Genomic DNA, 27,261 nt, shown 5'->3' with positions numbered 1-27,261 from the left:
ATAGAAAAGGAAATATAGTAGTTTTTAAGGTTAGCAATACTAGACTTTTTGAGTTAATGGATTTTCTCTTTTGTAATAGATCACTGTGCTTTGTTATAAATCACTGTGTCCTTGTTATGTAAAAATGTAACTTTATCACTATCTTAAGACTAAATAGATCTTAAGGGGAGCATTGGTGAAAGGATTTTCATTTGTTGGGCTGATGTTTGCTGCTAAATCTCCATGTTCCCTACCCTTATAACGAATATAACTAACATATAGGAGGAATAAGCATTAACCTTTAAGCATATAGGAGAAATAAGTATTAACCTTTAAGATTAATCATGTTAACCTCGGGTTAAATAAATTCCTTTCTTGATTGTAACTCACTACACGCTCACCCTATAGGAATGTAACTTTATTTGGAGGGTGGTGCCTGGTTTAAGAAAAAGCACCCTTGGAAAAAATAAGTTTTTTGGTTATCAGAAAGAAAGGATCATAAAATCCCTAAGACCTTTTTATGTAAAGCACCTGATTTTGATAAAGGTCAGGACTGCTGACCCCCCTGTGACTCTGTATTCATCCTTATATGTGACAAAAGGTATATAAGCAAACCCCAAATTAAAGAAATCGGATCAGTTTCCGGAAAGACTGATTCCCCCATGTCGCTTCTTTCTTGCTCCCGTTTCTCTGGCTGAATTCCCATCTGGATTCAGCCTCCTTTCCTCCACTACACTATCTCCTACTACACTATCCGTTTCTAATCTCTCTCATTATCTGTAATTAAATATGTATTTTTCCAAAGATGCCGACGCCGTCCCCACCTTAGAATTCCTTGGATCCACCGGGGCTGGACCACGGCAGCATCCCTATTGTTGGTTATTTTTCCTAGCAGATTTCAGCAACCGGGAAGCAAGCTCAGAAATGGTAGATAATTGTTAGGATTTTCGTAGATGAGTGGGTGGGAAAACCAAAGAGGAAGGCAGGGAAAGATATTGAGTGTATTTGAGTTGATAGGTAATGGGATCTGAGCTGAATAAGAAAGTTAGTAAACATAGGATAAGGTCACCAAGCAGCAAAGAGGTAAAGAAAGACCTGCCCATCTCAGATGTGTTGTAGAACCTTGAGAGTGGGAATAATTAAACAAGATAATAAAAATATAGTATTTATATTTAGAGTATATGGATTTTTTATACAGTTGATACTCAATAAGTACTCTTTCTAGTGCCCACTATCTCCTCCTTACTCTGAGGATAAAGGGAATTTTATGTGTGATATTATTTAACTTTGTTGATTTATAAAAATAAAAAAATACATTGTGCTTTAAAGTAATTCTTAATGATAAATAAAAATAGACACACAATGGCTATATCATGTTAGGAAATGAATGTAATAGAAGATAGTGACTTTTAAATAATGAAGAAATATTATTTTTACTTTAGTATTCATTTTTAGAGTCTTTGTAATGATTCACTGTAATTATAGCGTGCATATTTTTGCAATGTACTGGCTAAGCCCAGTTGAAATTAGAGGATATGAAGTGCTAAACCACTGTAAAAGAAATAATATCACATTAATAAGTTTGGTATTCCATGTAGATTAAGCAAGCTAAGGTGTTAAATTATAGATATCCAAATTATCTTTATTATCATTTTATAAGAAAACCTACTTAAAGGTAGTATACAAATATACCTACAAATGTAAATAAAATGTGCTATAGTAAATTAGCTTATGATACCAAGCCTTCTTATATAATGTATTCTATTATTCTTAATAATATTCTATTATTAATATAAAAGAAATAATAAGGAACTAATATATCATAATGGCTTTTGTAAACATAACTACAACTGCTTTTGTAAAATGCAGGATAATAGGATAAAAACATTAAAATGCACATCATTAATTTATGATGAATTATAATGCCTGGTATGTTCCAATTAATCCTTGGTCAAATCTATTTTTAGCTTTGTTAAAAATTACTTAAACTTTGTCAATTTTGATATCTTTATTTCCCCTTACCCACCCATAGTGTGGTTGCCTACCTTTTAATGAAGAAGAGAGAAGGACAAATATTGAACAAATAGACGTGAAGAGAGGTTTGCTCTATCATTTACTTCTACCACTGACAAGAGTGTCAGAATTTGTGCATGGATTTTGTGTCAGAATTTGTATGTGGATTTTGGTCAATAAGAATAGGCTGAAATTTGTGGCAAAGTAAAATGTGCTGAAACTCAGATGGAGTGTCTGCATGAAACTGATGCCCATGCATGTGTAGGACTCATGAAATTACTAAACTTTTTAATCTTCATCTTTACTCAGAAAAGAAATCGATAGTTCCTACCCTCAAGGACCTTATTATCTAGAAGTATAAGGCAAGGCAAATGTGTGTTCAATAAGTAAAATGATATTCAGGGTGTATGAAGCTGAGAATGTTTTCCTCAGACTAGGGAATTCAAGGGAGCTTCATAAGAAAGATAATACTTCAATGGAAGCTAGGTGGGCAAGTTGGACTGAATTCATTCAGGGAGGGTGTGTGGACCAGTGTGAATAGAGATAAGAGTTGTAGGTGGGGCCAGGATAGTCCAGATAGATCAGATCCTGCAAAGGTCTGGAGGTGTGAGGGAATATTTCACATATTCAATATTAAATATAATTAAGTATGGCCAGGAGTGTAAGAGAATTATGAGGAATGATGCTAGAATGTTGGGTAGGGGCATATTGTGCAGGGATTTTTATGCTAAGGCAAAGAGTTAGATTTTATTGTTCCACTGGAGAAGAGCCATTGAAGAAAAAACAGTGGAAAGATTTTTAAAAAGGCTCCTCTGGTGGCAAAGTGAAAATGGATAGGGCAGTGTATCTGGATGAAAAAGAAAAATTTAGAGACTTAATAACCACACGCAAACTGAAACGGCCAGTGTAACAGAAAATGATGTTTTCAAATACCTTATTGCAACAGAGGAAAGAATCTTTTTCCTCTCATCTTGTCCTCATGGTCTTTCTTTTTTTTTTTTTTTATGGTAAGCTTTTATTTATTTATTTTTTAAAATATAAATTTATTTATTTAATTTTATTATTTTTTCTCTCCTAGTAGAGCAGTTTATTTTATTTATTTTTTTAATTTAAATTTTTATTTTTACTTTATTTTACTTTACAATAATTGGAGGTTAATTACTTTACACTATTGTATTGGTTTTGCCATACATCAACATGAATCCACCACAGGTATACACGTGTTCCCCATCCTGAACCCTCCTCCCCGCTCCCTCCCCGTACCATCCCTCTGGGTCATCCCAGTGCACCAGCCCTAAGCATCCAGTATCATGCATCGAACCTGGACTGGTGATTTGTTTCATATATGATATTATACATGTTTCAATGCCATTCTCCCAAATCATCCCACCCTCTCCCTCTCTCACAGAGTCCAAAAGACTGTTCTATATATCTGTGTCTCTTTTGCTGTCTCATACAAATGATGTATGTGAGTTTGTATATGTGAAATCAGTGTTTCCTCTAGAGACTCCACCAGGGAGGAATCCACTTAGAGGGTCTTTCAGGTTGTAGGCAGGATCCATTTCCTTGGGCAAGGAGGGTTTGCATGGCTGCTAAGTTGCTTTAGTCGTGTCCAACTCTTTGTGACCCCATGGACTGTAGCCTGCCAGGCTCCTCTGTCCATGGGATTCTCTAGGCAAGAATACTAGAGTGGGTTGCCATGCCCTCCTCCAGGGTATCTCCCACACCCAGGGATCGAACCCATGTCTCTTATGTCTTCATTGGCAGGCCACTTCTTTACCACTAGCGCCTCTACTGAGGACATCAGGTTCTTACTGGCTGTAGGCTAAAAGTTGTTCTCAAATCCCAGTGGCTGCCTGTAGTTCCCTGCGCTGTGCTGAGTACATGACAGTTTGCATATTGAAGTCCAGCAAGAGAGGCTCTCTCCCATCTGTGGACTAATGTAATCTAATTGTATATAATTTAAGGTAATTATGAGAGCCTTTGACTGCGTGGATCACAACAAACTGTGGAAAATTCTTAAAGAGATGGGAATACCAGACCACCTTACCTACCTCCTGAGAAGTCTGTATGCAGGTCAAGAAGCAACAGTTAGAACTGGACATGCAATAATAGACTGGTTCCAAATCAGGAAAGGAGTATGTCAAGGCTGCATATTGTCACCCTGCTTATTTAACTTATATGTAGAATATATCATGCAAAACGCCCAGCTGGATGAAGCACAAGCTGGAATCAAGATTGCCAGGAGAAATATCAATAATCTCAGATATGCATATGACACCGCCCTTATGGCAGAAAGTGAAGAAGAACTAAAGAGCCTCTTGATGAAAATGAAAGAGGAGAGTGAAAAAGTTGGCTGGAAACTCAGCATTCAGAAAACTAAGATCATGGCATCCAGTCCCATCACTTCATGGCAAATAGATGGGGAAACAGTGACAGACTTTATTTTGGGGGGCTGCAAAATCACTGCAGATGCTGACTGCAGCCATGAAATTAAAACATGCTTACTCCTTGGCAGGAAAGTTATGACCAAACTAGACAGCATATTAAAAAGCTTTGCCAACAAATGTTCATCTAGTCAAAGCTATGATTTTTCCAGTAGTCATGTATGGATGTGAGAGTTGAACTATAAAGAAAGCTGAGTGCCGAAGAATTGATGTTTTTGAAATATAGTGTTGGAGAAGACCGTTGAGAGTCCCTCGGACTGCGAGGAGATCCAACCAGTCAATGGTAAAGAAAATCAGTCCTGAATATTCATTGGAAGGACTGATGCTGAAGCTGAAACTCCAATACTTTGGCCACCTGATGCAGAGAACTGACTCCTTGGAAAAGACCCTGATGGAGATGACAGAGGATGAGATGGTTGGATGGCATCACCGACTCCGTGGACATGAGTTTGAGCAAGCTCCGGGAATTGGTGATGGACAGGGAAGCCTGGCGTGCTGCAGTCCATGGGGTCAAAAAGAGTAGGACCCAATTGAGTAACTGAACTGAACTGAATCATGAGAATGATATCCTATTATCTTTGCCACTTTTCTATTGGTTTTTATTAGTTGGGAGGAAGCCACAAATTCTGCTTGCATCCAAAAGAATGGGATTATAGAAGGATATGCCTCAGGAGGCCAACTTATACTGTATCCTCCATACATACATTCATGAAACTTTCAATCAAAAGTGAGAATCTAATAAGTAATCCTGTTAAAATGGAACAATCTGTTATGCTTCGGGGGCTTTGCTAGTGGCTCAGATCATAAAAAATCTGTCTGCAGTGGAGGAGACCTGGTTTCAATTCCTGGGTTGGGAAATTCCCTGGAGAAGAAAATAACTACGCACTCTAGTATTCTTGCCTGGAGAGTTCCATGGACAGTGGAGCCTGGCAGGCTACAGTCCATGGGGTCACAGAGTCAGACACAGCTGAATGACACACACGTGCACGCACACGCACACACACACACACACACACACACACCCCTTATGTTTCAGAGAGTGAACTTTTTTTTTTTAAATTTTAAAATCTTTAATTCTTACATGTGTTCCCAAACATGAACCCCCCTCCCACCTCCCTCCCCATAACATCAAAAATACAATTGGAATCATCGTCTGTAACTGTACACTATTTTCCTCCTGCTTATAACATTCTGTAATTTTCTAACACACTTGGAGTAAAGGCCAAAGTCCTCATCAAGGTTTATAGACAAACTTGAATTGGCCCCTATTAAATCATTTCCTGTGATTTCCCCCTTTGCCCTTGTGCTCTAGTCATATTCCGAATTTTCCTAGATGTGTGCTTTTGAAATAATTATTCCCTCTCTCTCCTTACCTTCTCCTTGTCAGTGCCAACTCAAAGTCAATGTAACTTTTCCAGAAAGGCTATAATCTAGAATTTTACCAGTCATCATTGAGTATAACCTGGTTTCTGTTGTCTTTTGGAATCAATAATTTATGGTATTTTCTTCTGGTCTATACTGGTTTTGCTGGTTAGCCTCCACCTCCTCTACAGTTGAATATAAATTCTACAAGAACAAAGTCTTAATGTGTGTAGTTCATCTTATTATTGCTGGCACCCAGAGCAGTTTGTCTCATTGGTGGGGATCAATATTTATTTGTTGAATGAATGAAAATCCCCCATAAATCTTCTCTGGAAACAGCTTTTGTCATTACTTAAGAAATCAGATTTGAATTATAAAAAATGCTTATTTTACTTCATGTGTTTTTGGTTTGACTCTCTACATAAATTTTCAAAATCTTAGCAAATATTGTAACTTGCATTTCTTCAGTAATCACCGTAAAAACCTCATGTTCTGAGAACATCATTTATAATGCTGAATATATGTTGGATGTTTGTCCAGACATAACCATTCTTTTCATTGCATTGCAATTGTGAATTAACTATTTGCCTTATTTACTGATTAGCAAGTCATATTGTTGCTAACTAAATCTATTTCAACCATGTAAATGATTTCTTATTCCAATAAGAAATAAGGAAGAAACTGATTGCAGCTATGATTCACTTGCATTCTTAAAGAAATCCGTTAATGGTAATGCTATAAGATTCAGTTAGTCAGTCCAGTCGCTCAGTCGTGTCTGACTCTTTGCGACCCCATGAATCGCAGCACGCCAGCCCTCCTTGTCCTTTACCAACTCCCGGAGTTCACTCAGACTCACGTCCATCGAGTCAGTGATGCCATCCAGCCATCTCATCCTCTGTCGTCTCCTTCTCCTCCTGCCCCCAATCCCTCCCAGCATCAGAGTCTTTTCCAATGAGTCACCTCTTCGCATGAGGTGGCCAAAGTACTGGAGTTTCAGCTTCAGCATCATTCCTTCCAAAGAAATCCCAGGGCTGATCTTGAGAATGGACTGGTTGGATCTCCTTGCAGTCCAAGGGACCTCAAGAGTCTTCTCCAACACCACAGTTCAAAAGCATCAATTCTTCGGCACTCAGCCTTCTTCACAGTCCAACTCTCACATCCATACATGACCACTGGAAAAACCGTAGCCTTGACTAGATGGACCTTTGTTGGCAAAGTAATGTCTCTGCTTTTGAATATGCTATCTAGGTTGGTCATAACTTTTCTTCCAAGGAGTAAGCGTCTTTTAATTTCATGGCTGCAGTGATTTTGGAGCCAAAAAAAATAAAGTCTGACACTGTTTCCACTGTTTGCCCATCTATTTCCCATGAAGTGATGGGACCAGATGCCATGATCTTCGTTTTCTGAATGTTGAGCTTTAAGCCAACATTTTCACTCTCCTCTTTCACTTTCATCAAGAGGCTTTTTAGTTCCTCTTCACTTTCTGCCATAAGGGTGGTGTCATCTGCATATCTGAGGTTATTGATATTTCTCCCGGCAATCTTGATTCCAGCTTGTGTTTCTTCCAGCCCAGCGTTTCTCATGATGTACTCTGCATAGAAGTTAAATAAGCAGGGTGACAATATACAGCCTTGACGTACTCCTTTTCCTATTTGAAACCAGTCTGTTGTTCCATGTCCAGTTCTAACTGTTGCTTCCTGACCTGCATACAGATTTCTCAAGAGGCAGGTCAGGTGGTTTGGTATTTCCATCTCTTGAAGAATTTTCTTAGCTATAAGATTAAGACTATCCCAATGTGCTTTAATACAAATAGCCCAGAAATTTTGGTGATTTTAGGAGTATACTACGACCTTTGAAAGGGATGTGATAATGCCATTACCAATAAAAAGAAAGACTTTTGATCAAGTAAATATATTCTGGGACTGCTTCTAGCTTGTGCAGTGCTGCCTGGTGACGAGCTTGATTAAGAGGTTGGTTTGTGTTTGGAGTGTAATCTATACTACTGATGATGTGGACTGGAGAATGTAGAAATCTGGAGAGGAACTGGATAAATAATGAGTTGCACAGAGCTTTTATCAGGGAATCTATTCAACATTGAAAAACGTGGTTAAATTTTTTTAATATCAAGAAATTACCTTTAATCAATTCGTCTAAGATTAAGAATAAAACAAGCCATGTTTTCTTTTCAGGATACAAGACTGAAGCCTGAACTTACAAAGCATACTTAAATACACAGAGATTCATAGACACACTCATTTAATACCTTGTATCACAGTAGCTTGTAAAAAAGTATGCAAAAATTTATATATAATTAAGATCAAGGTGTAAAAATGCTGGCAGTGGACTCTCCAGTAAATGCCTATTATCAGAAACTCACCTGAAGGAGCAAAGCTAGAGGCAGGTAATTAATCTTCAAGATTGAAAGTGTTATAATAGCAATTGTCCTTTTTGAGGTATATAATTGAATTTTGAAGAACATAGAATCATCTACTTTTAGAGGTGAAAACAAAGAATGTGTATGGATTTATGACATTTCCTAAGCATCATTTTTGTTTTTTAATGAAGAGATTCAAACTATTAATCTAGGTGAGATGTGTATAATGACCGATCAAATTGTATCTTGGAGCAGGCTGTCTAAATAGCTTATGATCACACACAGTGACAAAGAGTTTTACTAGGTTTCATCAGCAAGGACTGCATGAATGAACGGAAGGATAATTTCTCCCCCTATATGAGACAGGTTCTTTTCTTTCTGATGCTACCACCTCAAAAAATCTTTTCATGAATTATACAAAGCTTACAGCACCACTTGCAATCAGACAGTACTTGCATGCCCTTCAGTGATAAAGTTTCAAAGAAAGTCCTTCTTCTTGGTGAAAAAGGAGGGAGGGGAAAGACAGCTTCATTCAGTGTTCAGCACAGTATACAGGGCCGAGCATTGTGATGCATTATAGGTTTTGTGTGCGTGCTCAGTCACTCAGCCGTGTCTGACTCTTTGAGACTCCATGGACTGCAGCCCACCAGGCTCCTCTGTCCATGGGATTTTCCGAAAAAAGAATACTGGAGTGGGTTGCCATTTCCTATTCCAGGGGATCTTCCTGACCCAGGAATTGAACTTGAGCCTCTTCCATCTCCTGCTTTGGCAGGTAGATTCTTTACCACTGAGCCACCTAGGTAGGAAGCCCACTATAGGTTTACATGGATAATAAAATACAAAGTTTTCTTGCCCTTTGGTGTTTTCCATCTGTTGAGTAAACAAACAGGTTTTTTGTTTTTGTCATTTTAAAACAACTTGTGCTAAGCCTCTAAATGAACAGTGTTCTCAATGTAAAGCAATGGAAAACTTGTTTAGAGAGAATGTTTTGAGAGGGCTTCTTTTGAGGGTGGGTGGGTTGGCTTTTAAGCTAAGATTTAAAAGACATGGCAGAGAAATCACTGGGTGCAAACAAGTGAATATGTCTTTATATGACACAAGAGAAAAAAGAAGGAAGGTCACTAGAGAGATGAGTCACCCCCTGCAGATGAGTCAGTTAAGAACAATGACACATAGTCATTAGATTAGGAACAGGAAGGGTTATAAGTTGCTTTGGCAAGAGCAGTTTCAGTTGAGGGTAGAGAATGAAATTCAAATTGCTCAGAATTGAGGAATGAATTAGGGCAAGGCTGGTGGTAGTAAAAGCAAAGCCATGAATACAACCAATATCAAAAGCAACTTATTTAGCCAATTTCATGTTGCTGTATGATCTCAACACTTGACAACACAAGTTGTAAGTTAGTAGCATTATTCCATGGTAGGTTATCATAAGAGAGTATTACATAACCATTAGATGTAATGTGAGCAAATATTTAACAATATATGAAAAAGCTCACTCATTTATAAATTGAAAAGTGGAATGTAATATTGGCTATGCAGAAATCTTTTAAATATATGACTCTAACACATCTGCCTATGAATATGTAGATATAAAAATAGATGGAACTTTCACGGTGGTCCAGTGGTTAAGACTGATGATGGTGGTGGTTCAGTTGCTAAGTGGTGTCCGACTTTTGTGACCTCATGAACTATAGCCCACCAGGCTCCTCTCTCCATGGGATTTCCCAGGGAAGAATATGAATGGGTTGCCATGCCCTCCTCCAGGGGATCTTCCCCACCAGGGATTGAACCTAATTGTCTTGCGTTACAGGTGAATTCTTAACCCACCAGCCACCAGGAACTCCCTATGGTTAAGACTGCTGCTGCTGCTGCTAAGTCGCTTCGGGTGTCTGACTCTGTGTGACCCCAGAGACGGCAGCCCACCAGGCTCCCCCGTCCCTGGGATTCTCCAGGCAAGAACACTGGAGTGGGTTGCCATTTCCTTCTCCAATGCATGAAAGTGAAAAGTCAAAGTGAAGTCACTCAGTCGTGTCCGACTCTTCCAGACCCCATGGACTGCAGCCTACCCGGCTTCTCCGTCCATGGGAGTTTCCAGGCAAGAGTGCTGGAGTGGGGTGCCATCGCCTTCTCCGATGGTTAAGACTATGCACTGCCAATGCCAAGGGGAACTTGGATTTGATTTCTGATCAGGAAACTAAGATCCCACATGCCATACTGTGCAGCCAAAATGTAAAACAAAAGAAATAGAGAAAGATGTCAATATTGGATAGCATTATTTTATATTATGTTCTATATGTGTGTGTGTATAAATGTAACTATAAGAGTTCATATTCATTGACTATAAACAGGTGTTATATAAGTATAAACAGTTGTCATCTCTGTGTGATTGTTTTATTGACATTAATTTTTAACAATGAATGTGTATCTTATAATCACAAATTAAAGATTAAGCATCATTAAAAAAATGTAACAAGCTCTAAACTCACATAGACTTGCTTCAAATCTATGCTCTGGTAGTCACTAATTTATCTTCCCCAAGTTACTCTTTAATCCTTTGTGAAAGCAGAATTAAGTAGATGCCTTGTAAGATTTGCAAGATCATATTAACAATATATTAAAAGTTCTAGCACTTTAAAAATGATTATGCTGTCAATAATTTACTGCTACAGGCTGAATGTTTGTGTTCCTTCCAAATTCATATGTTGAAATTTAATCTTCAATGTGATGGTAATTGGAAGAGGGACTTTTGGGAGGTGATTAAATTTTGAGTGTTGAGCTCTCAAGAATGGGATTAGTGCCTCCAGAGAGCTCCCTGCCCACTCTGCCATGCGAAGACATAACAAAAATATATCTGCCCATGAATTAGGAAGCAGGCTGTCACTAGATGCCAGATCTTCCAGCATGGTGATTTTGGACTTTACAGCCTCTAGAACTATGAGTAATAATTTTTTTAAATGACCTGATTTGTGCTGTTTTTGTTGTAGCAGTCCCAACAAACTAGGGCACTTCCATAGATTTTTTTTTTAAGTTATATATTCTTATATGTATATATGGGCTTCCCTGGAAGCTCAGTTGGTAAAGAATTCCCCTGCAGTGCAGAAGACCTTGGTTTGATTCCTGGGTCAGGACGATTCTCTGGAGAGGGATGGGTTACCCACTCCTGTATTCTTGGGCTGCCCTGATGGCTTAGATGGTAAAGAATTTGCCTGCAATGGGGGAGACCTTCATTCGATCCCTGGGTTGGGAAAATCCCCTGGAGGAGAGCATGGCAACCCACTCCAGCATTCTTGCCTGGAGAATCCCCATGGACAGGGGGAGCCTGCAGGCTACAGTCCATGGGGTTGCAGAGTCGGACATGACTGAGCAACTAAGCACAGAACAGCACATATGTATATATACTACAATATGTATGTATAATTTTAATATGTATGGAAAAGTGAAAATGAAAGTGTTAGTCACTCAGTCTTCTCTGACTGTTTTTGACCCCATGGACTGTAGCCCACCAGGGTCCTATATCCATGGAATTCCCCAGGCAAGAATACTGGGGAGGGTAGCTATTCCCTTCTCCAGGGGATCTTCCCAACCCAGGGACTGAACCTGGGCCTCCTGCATTGCAGGCAGATTCTTTACCATCTGAGTCACTAGGGAAGCATGTATCATATATATCATATACCTCCAGTAGGATGTATTAAAAAGAACAGTGGTGCAATAAACTAGGAAAAGAAGAGAATTTTAAGTAAACTAATGGAATTATTAGGTAAGCTAGTTGGTACAATTCTATATGGTCTGATACTTTTAGAATAAAAATAGTAATTTTTACTTTTTAATAGGAGAAAGGTTTTATCACCTATAATATATATCCTTCAAGGATTTTTTGTATTTTTAGGTATATTCAGGAAGTATCCTGTCATCACTGACTATGTGCATACATAGTCTACAAAACCCAAATGTGATTCATTGAGGTACTAAAGGTATAATTATGCTTCTGGAATTTGGAGTGTAGAAGGATCTAAAAGTGAAATGAAAAGACCCATTATAAATTGGGCCCACAAAAATGAAAAGCAGTGATTTTTCTGCACTACTTTATAAAAATCGGAATCAGGTCATTCGGTTATTTTTACTCTAAGGTTAGGTTAAAAGATTAACTCCTTTTCTTCTTGTGATTAAGTTTGTGCAGGTTTTATAGTAAAATTTATGTCTTCTTTAAAAGTTATAGCAAAAGAGAATAAAGTTTTCCTCACCTAAGGCTACTATGAAATTGCAACTCAGAGGGAATTTCTCTTTCATATACCTTCTGTCATCAGTGCAGGTTCATAAATTTCAGCTCTTTGTTTGAGTGTTCTATAAAAATGGAAATCTAAGTTGAGTTTGGTAGATGCCTATTTATTTATATAAAAAGCTCTGTATACCACATATGTCCATTAATGATCTTTTCCTCTATTTATTACTGCTAAGCAAGTCTGATATTTTGGCACATAGATGAATGTGTTGGCAGACACATTCCCTTCCATTAAGATAGTTGTAATCTGTGATAACATGGATGAAAACAGCCACATAAAGAGTATTCAGGCAAAAATATGATACCAACTTTGAATAAGAAACAAAAGTAATAAACTGAGGGTTTATTTGGTTTATTGGTGCATTTTGGAAGAAATCAGCAAAGTAGTAATAGATGCATATGTAAATAAGCTCAGAAAAAGATTGTTATCTTCTCCTGTGTTCCTGGGGAGAAATTCAGGGAAATTATGGGACTTCAGTGATTGTTTGAACAGTAAAAGGAAATACATCAGAGAGAGCTTTGGGGTAGATACTGTTGATATCACATAGATTTCCCACTGTACAGTGATGAGTTTCATTCACCATGAGGATAAAATTGGATTATATATCAACTCTCAAAGTACAGTTATATGATGGAGTTATTATCACCAACCATTAAGAGTCCCATTGCTGGATTTGCTAAGACAGCAGGGAGCAATATGGACAAAACATCTGGTATTATTTAAAAGCACATCCTTTGCTGTCAGGAGATTCCATTACTGGCTTGGCCACTCCATCATAACAATCTCTAAGCCTTCTTTTTCTTATCTGCAAAACAGATAGAGTAAATAGTCCTTGCAAACGCTCTTGTACTGGTTTATGGTTTATGGTAATGGTTTATGGTTCAGATTCACCACCAAACCCATGAGACACAGTATCTTTTAACCAGTGCCAATTTTTTGTTTGTTTGTTTGTTTGTTTGTTTAGCTTTAAGGACACTTCACACATAGCAACAATATGCAGAGGCTATGGATTCCGCATGACCACTTTTTTTTTTTGCATGTACTACATATATTTATACATATATTTCCTTGTACCAGGTCTTAGTTGCAGCACATGGGGTCTTTGATCTTCTCTGATGCATGCAGGTTTTTTTTTTTTTTCTATTTTGGCATGTAGGATTTTTAGTTGCAGCGTGCAAACTCTTAGTTCCGGCATATGAGGTCTAGTTCCCTGACCAGGGATCACACTCAGACCTCCTGAATTGGAAGTGCAGACTCTTAGCCACTGGACCACCAGGGAAGTCCATAGCATGTACTGCTTTTGATGTCCCAGTCATTTCACACTTGGGACGGTGTGATCATAAGATGCTGGACAACCTAGGCTTAGAGAGTAATCAGCGCTGCAATCCCTGTAGCTTTTTCCGCTTGGTCACAGTCACCTCAGGTGCTCATAATTAGCTCAATCTTCGGAAAACTTGCTTCTTATCAATAGAGATTATTCATTACTTGCTGTGGACAACAAAGCAAGTGTTTGGTTCAATACGTACTTCTTGACTGGATTCTCACTTGTTTTCTATGTGGCATCCAATTTTTCTCTAAATCTTGTGAAATATATTGCTAGGAGAATTGACTGAGTCAAATTCTCAGGCATCCCTGATAAGTATCAGTCAACAATTACCCTTATTAATAAGATTCAAAATATGAGATTGATATTTGGTTTTCAGGTGTTTTCTGACCAGATTCTATTTAGGAAATGATATCTCTAACTGTACTGCTGCTACTACTAGACACACACACCTTTAAAGCTTTTCTTAGTATCACACCTGGAAGCAATTTTTACATTGCTTTCTAATCAAGAGTTGAAGGTAAATAAACATTTAGACATATACTTAAGAAGCTATCATAGAGAAGTGATCCCATTTTGGTATCAAAACTGTTTTTTCCACAGCATTGGATTTAATTCTAAGTCTCCACTCAAGCAAAGTTGCTAAAGATCTCTTTCTATTTTGAGCATATTACTGGAATTGTAAATTTTAGTGAAATTTACAAATATAAATGAATGTTCCATAATGTTTATTTATATACTCAGGAACATGTGCTCAATTGTATCTGACTCTTTGTGAGTCCACCAGGCTACTGTCCATCGGATTTCTCAAGCAAGAATACTAGAGCAGTTTGCTATTTCCTTCTCCCAGGGGATCTTCCTGATGCAGGGATTGAACCCGGGTTTTCTGCATTGCAGGTGGATTCTTTACTGCTGAGCCATTAGGGAAACCCGATTTATGTACATTCTTATCCTTCAGTGTTACAGCTCAGAGGTGAAGCAGATGGACAGATGATTGTATTTTGCACTGTTAGTCTTCAGAGGACCATATAAGTAGAGCAAGGAAGGGAAGCGAATCACGTTGCTTTGTCTGCTTTTTTCAGGGCTGCTTTTCTTCCATTACTTTTTGAAATCCATTAAATAGAGAAATATCATATTTTTAGTATCTTGGGGTCCTTTGGTCCACGGTTCTCTTAGTTTTCAGATTTTAAACCTTTTGGAGAAAGTTGTGAAGAAAAAAACGTACTTTTTATTATGACATTGTTTCTTGTCTCTCTTCCATTTCTGCCACTTCTCTTCTCTCCTTTTGTTTCCAACTTAGTCTGATAGTATGACAGCTTGAACCAACCAGTTCAATTCTGAAAAAAAAAATACAAGGAAGGTATAATATTAAAAAGTACAAAATAACACTAACCAACCAAAATCAAGCAAAAACAGAACAACTTCCCTTGCTTTGTCCATCAGTTCCTAAGTGTGTCTCTTCTTAGAAAGGCTGTTTCTTTCCCTACAAGGAGAATCTCTTCTCTGTGCTTTATTTGTTTTGGTAAATGGTGTAAGAGTTTCTGTGTTAGGAGAATAAATATTTTTTAATATACAGGCAAAAACTACCTTTCAAAGGAAATGTGCCAGGAGATCAACAGGGGCATCTCTTCTGTCTTCAGTGATTTTGGGCTTAAATGATGTGACTGTTTATTTCCCAGCAAGAGTTAGGACTTTCAGACTCTCAGTAACAGACAATGCATTAGTTTCCCAGTTAGCTCATGACTTAATCAGGACTTATTTCCATCCTAGCTCATGCAGACATGATAGTAACGTATGCTGAGGCCCTTGCATCCTAGTTTGATAAAAAGAGGAGGAAGTTATGATCCAGCTTTATGGGAGCAAGAACATGAATACAGCTACAGAGCTATATCTTGCAATGAATAATTATCTGTATATTATCTGAATGCTTTAGAGAGAAAAGTCATGGATATGTCCGTGGTGGCTAAATGATAGAGCTGTATGCTTCACTTGGGTACAGCAACATGAGAAGTCTAACTGACACAATATAAAATTCAGTGGCATTCTGGTCCAGGTAATCTGCCCACCATGAAAGAATCCTGGCCAATGATTGGTATTGGGAAACGGGTTACAGATAGTACTGTTCCCGTCATAATGTGACAGCAAGATTTAAGACAAGACAGGATATCAGAACCAAGCAAAGAAGGTGTGATTCAGAGACACGTTCCTTCCCTATTTGAAAGTTGGTACTCAAGTTCTGAGATGGAGTTAGAATCACAGATTTAATATATTAGGCGATGCCTGCTGAGAAGTTGATATAAACTGTGGCTGTACAGGGCTGGACATCACGTACTGTGTGTATGACTGAGAAATCAGTTATCAGCCCTATAGAACTGTAGGCAGAGAAGATTGGCGATAAGCCAGTTCAACATCTCATTTACAAGCTCATTCCCACCCTTCCCTGGGATCTTTAAAAACTCTTGGAACACAGTCTCAAAAGGAGTAATTTTAGGATTAGATAAGCTAAAATATATAAACACCAACTTTCCTAGCTCTTCAAATAAGCTTGGTTTAATTAATGTTTTTTGTTGTTTAGTTGCTAAGTTGTATCCAACTCTGTGACCCCATGAATCGCAGCACGCCAGGCCTCCCTGTCCATCACCAACTCCCGGAGTTCACTCAGACTCACGTCCATCGAGTCAGTGATGCCATCCAGCCATCTCATCCTCTGTCGTCCCCTTCTCCTCCTGCCTCCAATCCCTCCCAGCATCGGAGTCTTTTCCAATAAGTCAACTCTTTGCATGAGGTGGCCAAAGTACTGGAGTTTCAGCTTCAGCATCATTCCTTCCAAAGAAATCCCAGGGCTGATCTCCTTCAGAATGGACTGGTTGGATCTCCTTGCAGTCCAAGGGACTCTCAGGAGTCTTCTCCAACACCACAGTTCAAAAGCATCAGTTCTTCGGCGCTCAGCCTTCTTCACAGTCCAACTCTCACATCCATACATGACCACTGGAAAAACCATAGCCTTGACTAGACAGACCTTGGTTGGCAAAGTAATGTCTCTGCTTTTGAATATGCTATCTAGGTTGGTCATAACTTTCCTTCCAAGCAGTAAGCATCTTTTAATTTCATGGCTGCAGTCACCATCTGCAGTGATTTTGGAGCCCCCCCCAAAAATAAAGCCTGTCACTGTTTCCACTGTTTCCCCATCTATTTCCCATGAAGTGATGGGACCAGATGCCATGATCTTCATTTTCTGAATGCTGAGCTTTAAGCCAACATTTTCACTCTCCTCTTTCACTTTCATCAAGAGGCTTTTTAGTTCCTCTTCACTTTCTGCCATAAGGGTGGTGTCATCTGCATATCTGAGGTTATTGATATTTCTCCCAGCAATCTTGATTCCAGCTTGTGTTTCTTCCAGTCCAGCATTTTTCATGATGTACTCTGCATATAAGTTAAATAAGCAAGGTGGCAATATACAGCCTTGACGTACTCCTTTTCCTATTTGAAACCAGTCTGTTGTTCCATGTCCAGTTCTAACTGTTGCTTCCTGACCTGCATACAGATTTCTCAAGAGGCAGGTCAGATGGCCTGGTATTCCCATCTCTTTCAGAATTTTCCACAGTTTAGTGTGATCCACACAGTCAAAGGCTTTGGCATAGTCAATAAAGCAGAAATAGATGTTTTTCTGGAACCCTCTTGCTTTTTCGATGATCCAGCAGATGTTGGCAATTTGATGTCTGGTTCCTCTGCCTTTTCTAAAACCAGCTTGAACATCAGGAATTTCACGGTTCATATATTGTTGAAGCCTGGCTTGGAGAATTTTGAGCATTACTTTACTAGCATGTGAGATGAGTGCAATTGTGTATTAGTTTGAGCATTCTTTGGCATTGCCTTTATTTGGGATTGGAATGAAAACTGACCTTTTCCAGTCCTGTGGCCACTGCTGTTTTCCAAATTTGCTGGCATATTAATTAGTTAAGCTAAAATATATAAACACCAACTTTCCTAGCTCTTCAAATAAGCTTGGTTTAATTAATTTTTTGTTGTTGTTTAGTTGCTAAGTTGGAGAAGGCAATGGCACCCCACTCCCGTACTCTTGCCTGGAAAATCCCATGGACGGAGGAGCCTGGTAGGCTACAGTCCATGGGGTCGCTAAGAGTCGGACATGACTGAGCAACTTCACTTTCACGCATTGGAGGAGGAAATGGCAACCCACTCCAGTGTTCTTGCCTGGAGAATCCCAGGGATGGCGGGGCCTGGTGGGCTGCCATCTATGGGGTCACACAGAATCGGACACGACTGAAGCGACTTAGCAGCAGCAGTTGCTAAGTTGTGTCTGACTCTTTGCGACCCCGTGGACTGTACCCTGACAGGCTCCTCTGTCCGTGGGATTTCCCAGGCAAGAATACTGCAGTGGTTTGCCATTTCCTCCTCCATGGATCTTCTGGACCCAGGGATTGAACCCACATCTCCTGCATTGGTAGGTAGATTCTTTACCACTGAACCACTAGAGAAACCCTAGTTGAATTAATTATTTCAAAACTTGAAATATCACCAATAATTCTGCCAGGGTTTATTTCTCAAGCAGCAAAGACTTTAGTCCATGATATAAGCACTACAGTAGTTTTCAATATCTGACACTCATACAGTAAACCCTTCTATCTGATTTTTTTCAAAACATAGAGTTCTAGGGTTCTCAATGCAGGAATTCTAGGGTTCCTTGGCCTGACAGGTTTGGATGCTATAAGGATATTATGGATACTCTTATGACTTTAAGAAAATGGATCATCCTATTTAATTGAGATTTTAAGTTTATAACTTGGTCAGTTAGCATCACTGACTCAATGGATATGAATTTGAGAAAACTCCGGGATATTGTGGAGGATAGAGGAGCCTGGTGTGCTGGTCCATGGAGTTGCAGAGTTGGACGTGGTTTAGCGACTGAACAATAACAACTTGCTCCCCCACATGTTACAAATACCATTAAAACTGTAGATGTTACATTTTAAACTTGATGGTAAGCTTTTATACTTTATTTTGCTGTATTTACATAAAGTTAATTATATATAAGTTATTTTATGGAAAATATATCCAATTTTATATTATTCCTCTACTTGCCCACTTTTTTTCCTATTAGAAACTCTTCAGTAGTCTGTCTCAGTTCCCAAACTTTGCTATCAAAATCATCTCCAATACTTACTTAAAAAGCTGATATCTTTGTCCAACTTCAGACCTACTTCACTAGATGACTTTAATCTAATGCAAAATTTAGGAAGCAGTTAATTGTAGATCTGTTTCTCACCCTGCCATTTCTTCACTCTATAATTGAAGAAGTTCATTCAGAATTCAGCAAACATTTGTTGATTGCCGTCAGAGTGCTGGAGACTGTGCTAGGTACCAGTGGTCCAAAATAAGCAAGAGATATTTCTGTCTTCAAGAAGTAATCATACACCAGAGAGTTCTAAAGCACAACACAATGTCATACATAGCACAATAGTTAAGTGAAAAGTGCAATAGTAGCAAAGAAAAAGAGCCACTGCCCTTTGTACAGAAAAGGAGGGTACATTATTTCACAAAAGATATGACTTGTGAGATGGGTTGAAGTAAGTTTCTGAAGAAGTAGACAGACACCCTAGGGAGAGAAAAAATAAATATCCCTAAATGCTCAGAGAGAATGAAAATTTCTGGCAGTTGGGGCCTACCATGCATAGGTAGAAATCTAGGGGCTTGAGAAGGGCCCTATGAATTATAGTAAGCACACTCTTTTAGTCTACAGGTGATGAGAAATACTGAAAGATTTTAAGGAAAATGATATGACCAGGTGAAGGTCTGCAGCTGCTTATGTATTACAAGGCAAATCATTTCTTAAAAGGAAGATTGTACCTTAATATCTCCACTGCACCAAAACAGCAAAATAGCATTGGTTATTATGAATGAATGTACAATGTAAAATAATCAGCTTTGATTTTTAAAATGGAATTGATTGGATTACTTTCATCCAGGGCACATAATCAAAGATTCTAGTGATCTTGCTATGGGCAATGTTCCAAAGGACAAAATCTCTGTATTTTTATATAAAGTTTAAAAAGCAGTTATTAAGTTTGTAAACATCTGAAATGAAATAGTGTTATTTTTTAATTCCCCTCTTTCCTATTGGAACTTTTTGCTTGTGTAAAGAATTCTTAAATGCAGTAAAGCTGTGACAGTCACAAGTACTGTCACAAACCAGAGTCCTTCATCAGCTCAGAAAGTTCTTATTTAATCTTCAGGGACAAAGGAGAAATGAAAAAAAGTCTCAGGACAGGCCAAGGAGATTCACTTACTATTTATAGAATAACCTTATGTTGGAGAGGATCAGCTTTTCAAAGAGAGGGAACTAAAGCTTTCAGTATATGTTTAATAGGAATGACATCATTGTGAAATATAAAGAAATAACTCCAAAATGAAAGGAATCATTTGTAATTCTAAAAGAAGAATGTAAAGAATAAATATAAAATTATCAATGAGCTAAACTTTAATGATTCTGTCATCTATTGTTTCATTTATTATTCTCTCTGGATGTTTATCTTGAGAATATTTTCTTAGGCAAGTTTTGCTATCCCCTCAAGACGTGTCCTAATAGTAAGATATTACAAAGTTAGCATCACCTTTGCACCCTGAATATCAGCTCTACACCCATGTTGAATTTTTGCAGCTGTAAAAATTGATGTGTTAGTGCATAGTGGCTTTAAAGTAATTATTCTAAGTAATATTTAAAATAATTTTTAAAAATTCTACTCTTGTGGATCATTAATCCTGCCCAGTTTAAACTCTAGAAGTGTGAGAGATACTCTGTTCCTTTTTTGTTTGAAACCAATTTTATGGAGCTATAGTTTTTTGCAGTGCTTTTATTATATAACTGGGCCCAGAAGATCCCCATCCCCCGTCTGTTCACTATAATGTTTTCTTCCCATTTTATTCCAGAAGATGCCAAGACAGCCTCCTGGTGGGTTACCTTGGCAACCTCATGTGTCATGTTTTAGAACGTCCTGGGGCTGCAGTTTTATTTCCATTTGCATGCACTTCAGTCAGCTAACTGTAAATTATAAAGGTCTTTTGTAGTATCAACCTCTTTTATTTTTACAGAGTGAAAAACAGATAATTAAGATTACTGTTCAGTAAAATCTATTTATATTTAGGACTATATATAGGAACACTTAGGTTATTCTTACCTAAAGTCATGGTATTTTTCACAAGCATGTCATAAACTGATGCTGTAACGGCATATAATATAATATGCAGTGTATTATACACATAATATAATACTCAGTGTGACTGCTTGATCTCATCTTTGAAAAGCATGTCACTTTACAATCTTTTGATGACAACCTAGTTTTATTATATCAAGCTACAGATTTCCAATCAAGCAAATATTGAAAGTATATCATTTAGTGTTTCTCATCCGAATAGTCCCATCTCTTTAGCTATATCTTTTAAAAAGTGTCATAATTTTTTTCTGTAAGCTTAAAATACTTTTAAGAAATTTTTGCAGAAAATAGCATACAATTTTTGTTAATCTTTCAAAGGTAGACTTTTGCATTTTTATAAAAAGCAAGATACATAGGTCTATAATTTGAGCAAAGTTATATATAAAATTGATAACAAAGCTAAAATGAAAAGTAGTTCTCTGTGAAACTCCAGCATTTGTTAGGTATCAAAGTGAGGGCAATGAATCAATGTTTTCAGTTCAGGAAGAAAGCTACAGTCCTGCATACTCCACCGTCTGCAAGATAGTTTTTGCTTCCTTGTGAAGAGTTTAGGCATTCCATGATGACTGATAACATTCCAAGAAAACATTATGCTATGAAATTGTTACATTTATTGTTTGACCCAGCCTCAACGTTACTTTGAAATTAGTTACCATCTCTTTCAAAGAAAGGACCTCTGAAGAGCTTTTCTAGGTAATTTGGAGGACCATCATAGACTGGGCTAGCTATATTTTCCCCGTTCCTTTGTTAGGGGGATATACTGAATATGCATCAACATGTGCAGGGTGATTCAGTTTGTATTCTCTTTTATAGTGCTTCCTTTTAGGCTTCATTATTCTTAGTAAGCCATATATTAGCTTTGAATTTGATGAAGATGGTCGAAATAGATCGATTATCTTTGTTCATAAACTTTTTATTTTCCAAAATCCTCCCCATCCTAAAAGTATTAGGAGAGTCTTCTAATATGGTGCATCCATTAAGGATGTCTGTATCTGAATATCATTTTTTTGGTCAATATCCTTAAAGCAATATGGTTTCTTTAAATATGAATTTGTATTGGACAATTCAATACCTAATAAGGGCCTGGAGTAAAAGATGATTTTTTTTTAACTCCAAAGAGGAATAAAATTAGCTTGATATTTTATTTATTGGTTTGGAAATCCTTTGGAGATAAGAAGGAGACAGAAGGACTGGTGCCCAGACTAACTTTGACAGTGTCATTCAGCTTGTTCATTTTAGATCAACTACCAATAAACAAGTCTTGTTCTTATAACACTATTAAAATCTTCTCCAGACTTCAGCTGTTTGTGATACCAATGATTGCTTCCAATTTTTTTTTAGGTGAACAGTTTTAATGTTTGCATATCAAAGGCAGATTGTTTCTCCTATAGCCACAGTAAGGTTGCATGAGGGTGTATATATGCTCAGTTGTGTCAGACTCTTTGTGACTCCATGAACTGCAGCCCGTCAGGCTCCTCTGTCCATGGGATTTCCCAGGCAAGACTACTGGAGTGGGTTGCCATTTCCATCTCCAGGGGACTCTTCCTGACCCAAGGACTGAACCTGCGTCTCCTGCATTGTTGGTAGATTTCTTACAACTGATCTTCCTGGGAACCCCACAGTAAGGTTCAGTTCAGTTCAGTTCAGTTCTGTCGCTCAGTCGTGTCCGACTCTTTGCGACCCCATGTTAGCTAGCACTAAATGACAGGTGCAATAGTTATCTCTGGTTCTAAGCAGCCATGACTGAGATCATTGACCAGATCTTCTAGTCAATGAAATGGTTTTTCATTTTAAATATTTTCAGATGAATTTATGTGCAGATGGATGAGGTAAACATCTTTTTCAGTTCATGGCATATTGTCAGTCAACACTGTTCCATGCAAAGCTTCTTTCTTATTTTCATTCTTTCTCTTAATTTTTTATAATTTCATTGTGGTATAATTTACATATGAGAAACTGAACCCATTTAGATTGTATGATTTATAAGTTTTGACATGTGGAAACATCTATGAAATTACCATAGATATAGATTTAAAGTCCATTAACAGAAGAGCCTCTTCGTGTATTTTGATCCTCAAAGTTTTCTTTTTTTTTTTTTGACAATAAAGACTCCTGAGGTGCCCAGAGTCACACAGTGAATTGCCTCTAGCCTGAATCTTAAATTCAAGTTTATCAATTTCTGGTCTTCAAGTCTCAACATGGAATATAGAGTTTCTTTATTAAGTGTCTTGAGTCTAACTGTGTATTCTAGACAGGTCATAAATCATCATCAGGTCTGATCCAGGTGAGTGAAGTAGAGAAAGGCATACCAATTATGAGTCAAGTTGGATGGCTGGAAAGAATATAAGCCCCCAAACAAACAAGTCTTTACTCTTGTTTATTTGTGGCTGTTGAGGAAGGACTTTATGTTTTCAGAGCTTCAGCATCCCTTTCTTTAAGCTTGAAGGTCAATTCTTGGCCACGTATTTCAGACACCTATGAGTAATAAATAAGGTGATAGATATGAAAATTCTTTGAAATTTGCAAAGTGTAAGACACATGAAGAATTTATGGATGGTAAAGTGAAGTCTCTGGGAGGAAAGTAAGTGTGTTTATGGGGTGCCCATAGAAGTAAGTCAAAACTAGGGCTCTTACATACAGTCTAGTTAATAATGATAATCCCATGATCTTCATTGAATATTTTTATTTTAGTTAGTAACTTTGTTTCATGACAACATTGCTTCGCATTGCTACAGATAGAATTAATCTCTGAAGTAACATGAATACATTTAACATAATTGTTTTAGGAGGGTTTTTCCTCCATGGTCAGGAAACTAAAGGCTGGAATTAGAACTTTTATCAGAAAATAAGATATATGCATGCTAATTCAGTATATAACATCTTTTCATTAAATTGATTTTGTAAACAAAAATTTGTCAAACAGTTATGTCATATTTGTTTTCCATTTTTGTCAGATTCAATCTATAAATTTTTCATACATTTACATTTCAGGCAATTTATAATTCTCTTGATTAGTGTATCTATCCATTTCCCCATGTACAGGACAACTAATTTTATTTTTTCCCTGGGGTCTATTTTTAATATTTGTTCGAGAAAAGAAGTAGAACATAAAATGCCAGTAAAGAAATTACCATGTGTGTCATTTGCTTTCAGTTTTATATAATATAGGTAAAGTATGTTAGCCCCAGGAAAACCATAAATGTCTTCTTACTACTTAAAGCATATGAGGACTAACTTATAATGTAAAGAAGTAGATTTTTTTTCCAAGTTACTTTTATAATAAAACTCACTTCTTGAATAATTCAGAGAGGTGGTTCTTCAGGGGGAAGAGGAGATGGTTTTGCTCCAAAGGAAGTGAAAATATTAGTCCCTCGGTCTTGTCTGACTCTTTGTGACCCCCATGGACTGTAGCTGGCTAGCCTCCTCTGTCCATGGGATTCTCCAGTCCAGACCCTGGAGTAAGTTGCCTTTCTCTTCTCCAGGTGATCTTCCCAACCCAGGGATGGAACCCTGGCCTCCTGAATTGCAGGTAGATTCTTTACCATATGAGCCACCCAGAAGCCCTTTGCTCCAAAGGAACCTTTGGTAATATCTGGAGATGTTTTGGTTTTAACAAGTGAAGGGGTGCCGCTAGTATCTAGTCAGTAGAGGCCAAGGATTAGGCTAAACATCCTACAATGCACAGGACTGCCCCAACAACAAAGAATTGTCCTGCCCCAAATGTCAATAGAGCTGATAGTGAAATCCTGGCTTAGATTCAGTGGGTGACAAAATCTCATAATTGGTTGAAAGACTCACTGAGGATTGGGAAAGGGAGAAATTTGAGAGAGGCAGATTGAATAGGCATAAAAGGAAGTCATGATTTCAGCATCCAGTGCTATGGTTTTCACATTAGTTTAAAAAATTAGAGACTTTCAAACGTTAGAGAAACAACCCACGTAGACTTAAAAATAAATCACACCTGAAAGCTGTTCTAGCAAGGGTGTTGGGAGATAAGCTTGGTTGGTCGTTTTGCCCTTCATAGATCACTAAGGGTGTCCGGGAAGGAGAAAAAAATGGAAGGGAAAATGTAGTAAGAGCAAAATCCAAAAAGGTAAGCCTGTGAAGGGAATAGCAATACTGTGGAGTTCTTTGTTATTGATTTTTTGTGTGTAGTTTATTGGGTGGGTGGGGGGAAAGAGCGAGTGAGTGGGAAAGTATTCGCCAGTCTCTCAACTTTAGACGGTGCGGTGGACCCCGTCACAGGATCGGAGAGGGGGCTGGGACCCAGGGTTTGGGTTCTGAGCATGGCCACTGGTTGCAGGATGTATATCTCCGGGCTTCGGCGGACGGGACAGGGGCTGTGGCTGCGGCCGGGTGCGCACCAGCCCTCTCTGAAGGCAGGGCTGTGTTGGGCGCACGGAGAGAGGAGCGCAGCCCCGGTCTCACTCCTGGGGAGCGCGGGTCTTGAGCGCGTCCTCTGCCTGACTCCCGCCTCCACGCCGCGCCCTCCCGGTGTCTGCCAATTCCCCGCCGCTGCGCCCGCAGGCTGAATGAGTATCTGTTGCTCCTGTTCGTCGCGTCTTTCAGGACCCCACGGGGAGCTCCCTGTGCCGGCTCCGGATAGTTCACGGAGAGGGCGGCCCGCAAGGCCTCTGCCCTGTGAGTTTTCCGCCAAGAAGCATGCAACAGTGTTGCTTCGAAGTTTTTTTCTGTTTAGACAACATCCCAAGAACTGAAAGTTCCAAAATAGTTCTCCTTACACCTTATTATGGCACCCCACTCCAGTACTCTTGCCTGGAAAATCCGGAGGATCCTGGTGGGCTACAGTCCATGGGGTCGCTAAGAGTCGGGCACGACGACTTCACTTTCACTTTTCACGTTCATGCATTGGAGAAGGTAATGGCAACCCAATCCAGTGTTCTTGCCTGGAGAATCCCAGGGATGGGGGAGCCTGGTGGACTGCCGACTACGGGGTCGCACAGAGTCGGACACGACTAAAGCGACTTAGCAGCAGCAGCAGCACATTATTACTATTATTATTATTTTTTGGAGGAGAGGTGGGGAGAGGTGGACTAGGACATGGAGAAACTGGGGGAAATTTGACCCAATGAAAACAGTAAATATTTTAATTAGCGTATTTATCCTTTACTTTCCTCCTTCCAAGCTGTTATCTTTTATTCCTTTGAACAAATATGACCTAAAGTTAGACTCAGTGAAAACTCAGGCAATCTTGATTCCAGCTTGAGCTTCATCCAGCCCGTTTCTCATGAGATACACTGCATACAAGTTAAATAGGCAGGGTGACAATATACAGCCTTGACATACTCCTTTCACAGTTTGGAACCAGTCTATTGTTCCATGTCCAGGTCTAACTGTTGCTTCCTGACCTGCTTACAGATTTCTCAAGAGGCAGGTCAGGTGGTCTGGTATTCCCATCTCTTGAAGAATTTTCCACAGTTTGTTGTGATCCACACAGTCAAAGGCTTTGGCATAGTCAATAAAGCAGAAATAGAGGTTTTTCTGGAACTCTCTTGCTTTTCTGATGATCCAGCAGATGTTGGCAATTTGATCTCTGGTTCCTCTGCCTTTTCTACATCCAGCTTGGACATCTGGAAGTTTACAGTTCACGTACTGTTGGAGCCTGGCTTGGAGAATTTTTAGCATTACTTTACTAGCATGTGAGATGAGCACAACTGAGTATTCTTTGGCATCACCTTTCTTTGGGATTGGAATGAAAACTGACATTTTCAAGTCCTGTGGCCACTGCTGAGTTTTCCAAATTTTCTGGCATATTGAGTGCAGCACATTCACAGCATCAGCTTTCAGGATTTGAAATAGCTCAACTGGAATTCCATCACCTCCATTAGCTTTGTTCATAGTGATGCTTTCTAAGGCCCACTTGACTTTGCATTCCAGGACATCTGGCTCTAGGTGATTATCTGGGTCATGAAAATATTTTTTTGTCTAGTTCTTGGGTGTATTCTGGGTTTCCCTGGTGACTCATATGGTAAAGCGTCTGCTTGCAGTGTGGGAGACCTGGATTTGATCCCTGGGTTGGGAAGATCCCCTGGAGAAGGAAATGGCAACCCACTCCAATACTCTTGCCTGGAAAAATCCCATGGATCGAAGAGCCTGGTAGGCTACAGTCCATGGGGTTGCAAAGAGTCAGACACAACTGAGCAACTTTACTTTCACTTTCTGTGTATTCTTGCCACCTCTTCTTAATATCTTATGCTTCTGTTAGGTCCATGCCATTTCTGTCCTTTATTGT

The sequence above is a fragment of the Budorcas taxicolor genome, chromosome 4 (genome assembly GCF_023091745.1).
Source record: "Budorcas taxicolor isolate Tak-1 chromosome 4, Takin1.1, whole genome shotgun sequence".
Taxonomy (NCBI): Eukaryota; Metazoa; Chordata; class Mammalia; order Artiodactyla; family Bovidae; genus Budorcas; species Budorcas taxicolor.
Note: the sequence above shows the minus strand (reverse complement) of the source record.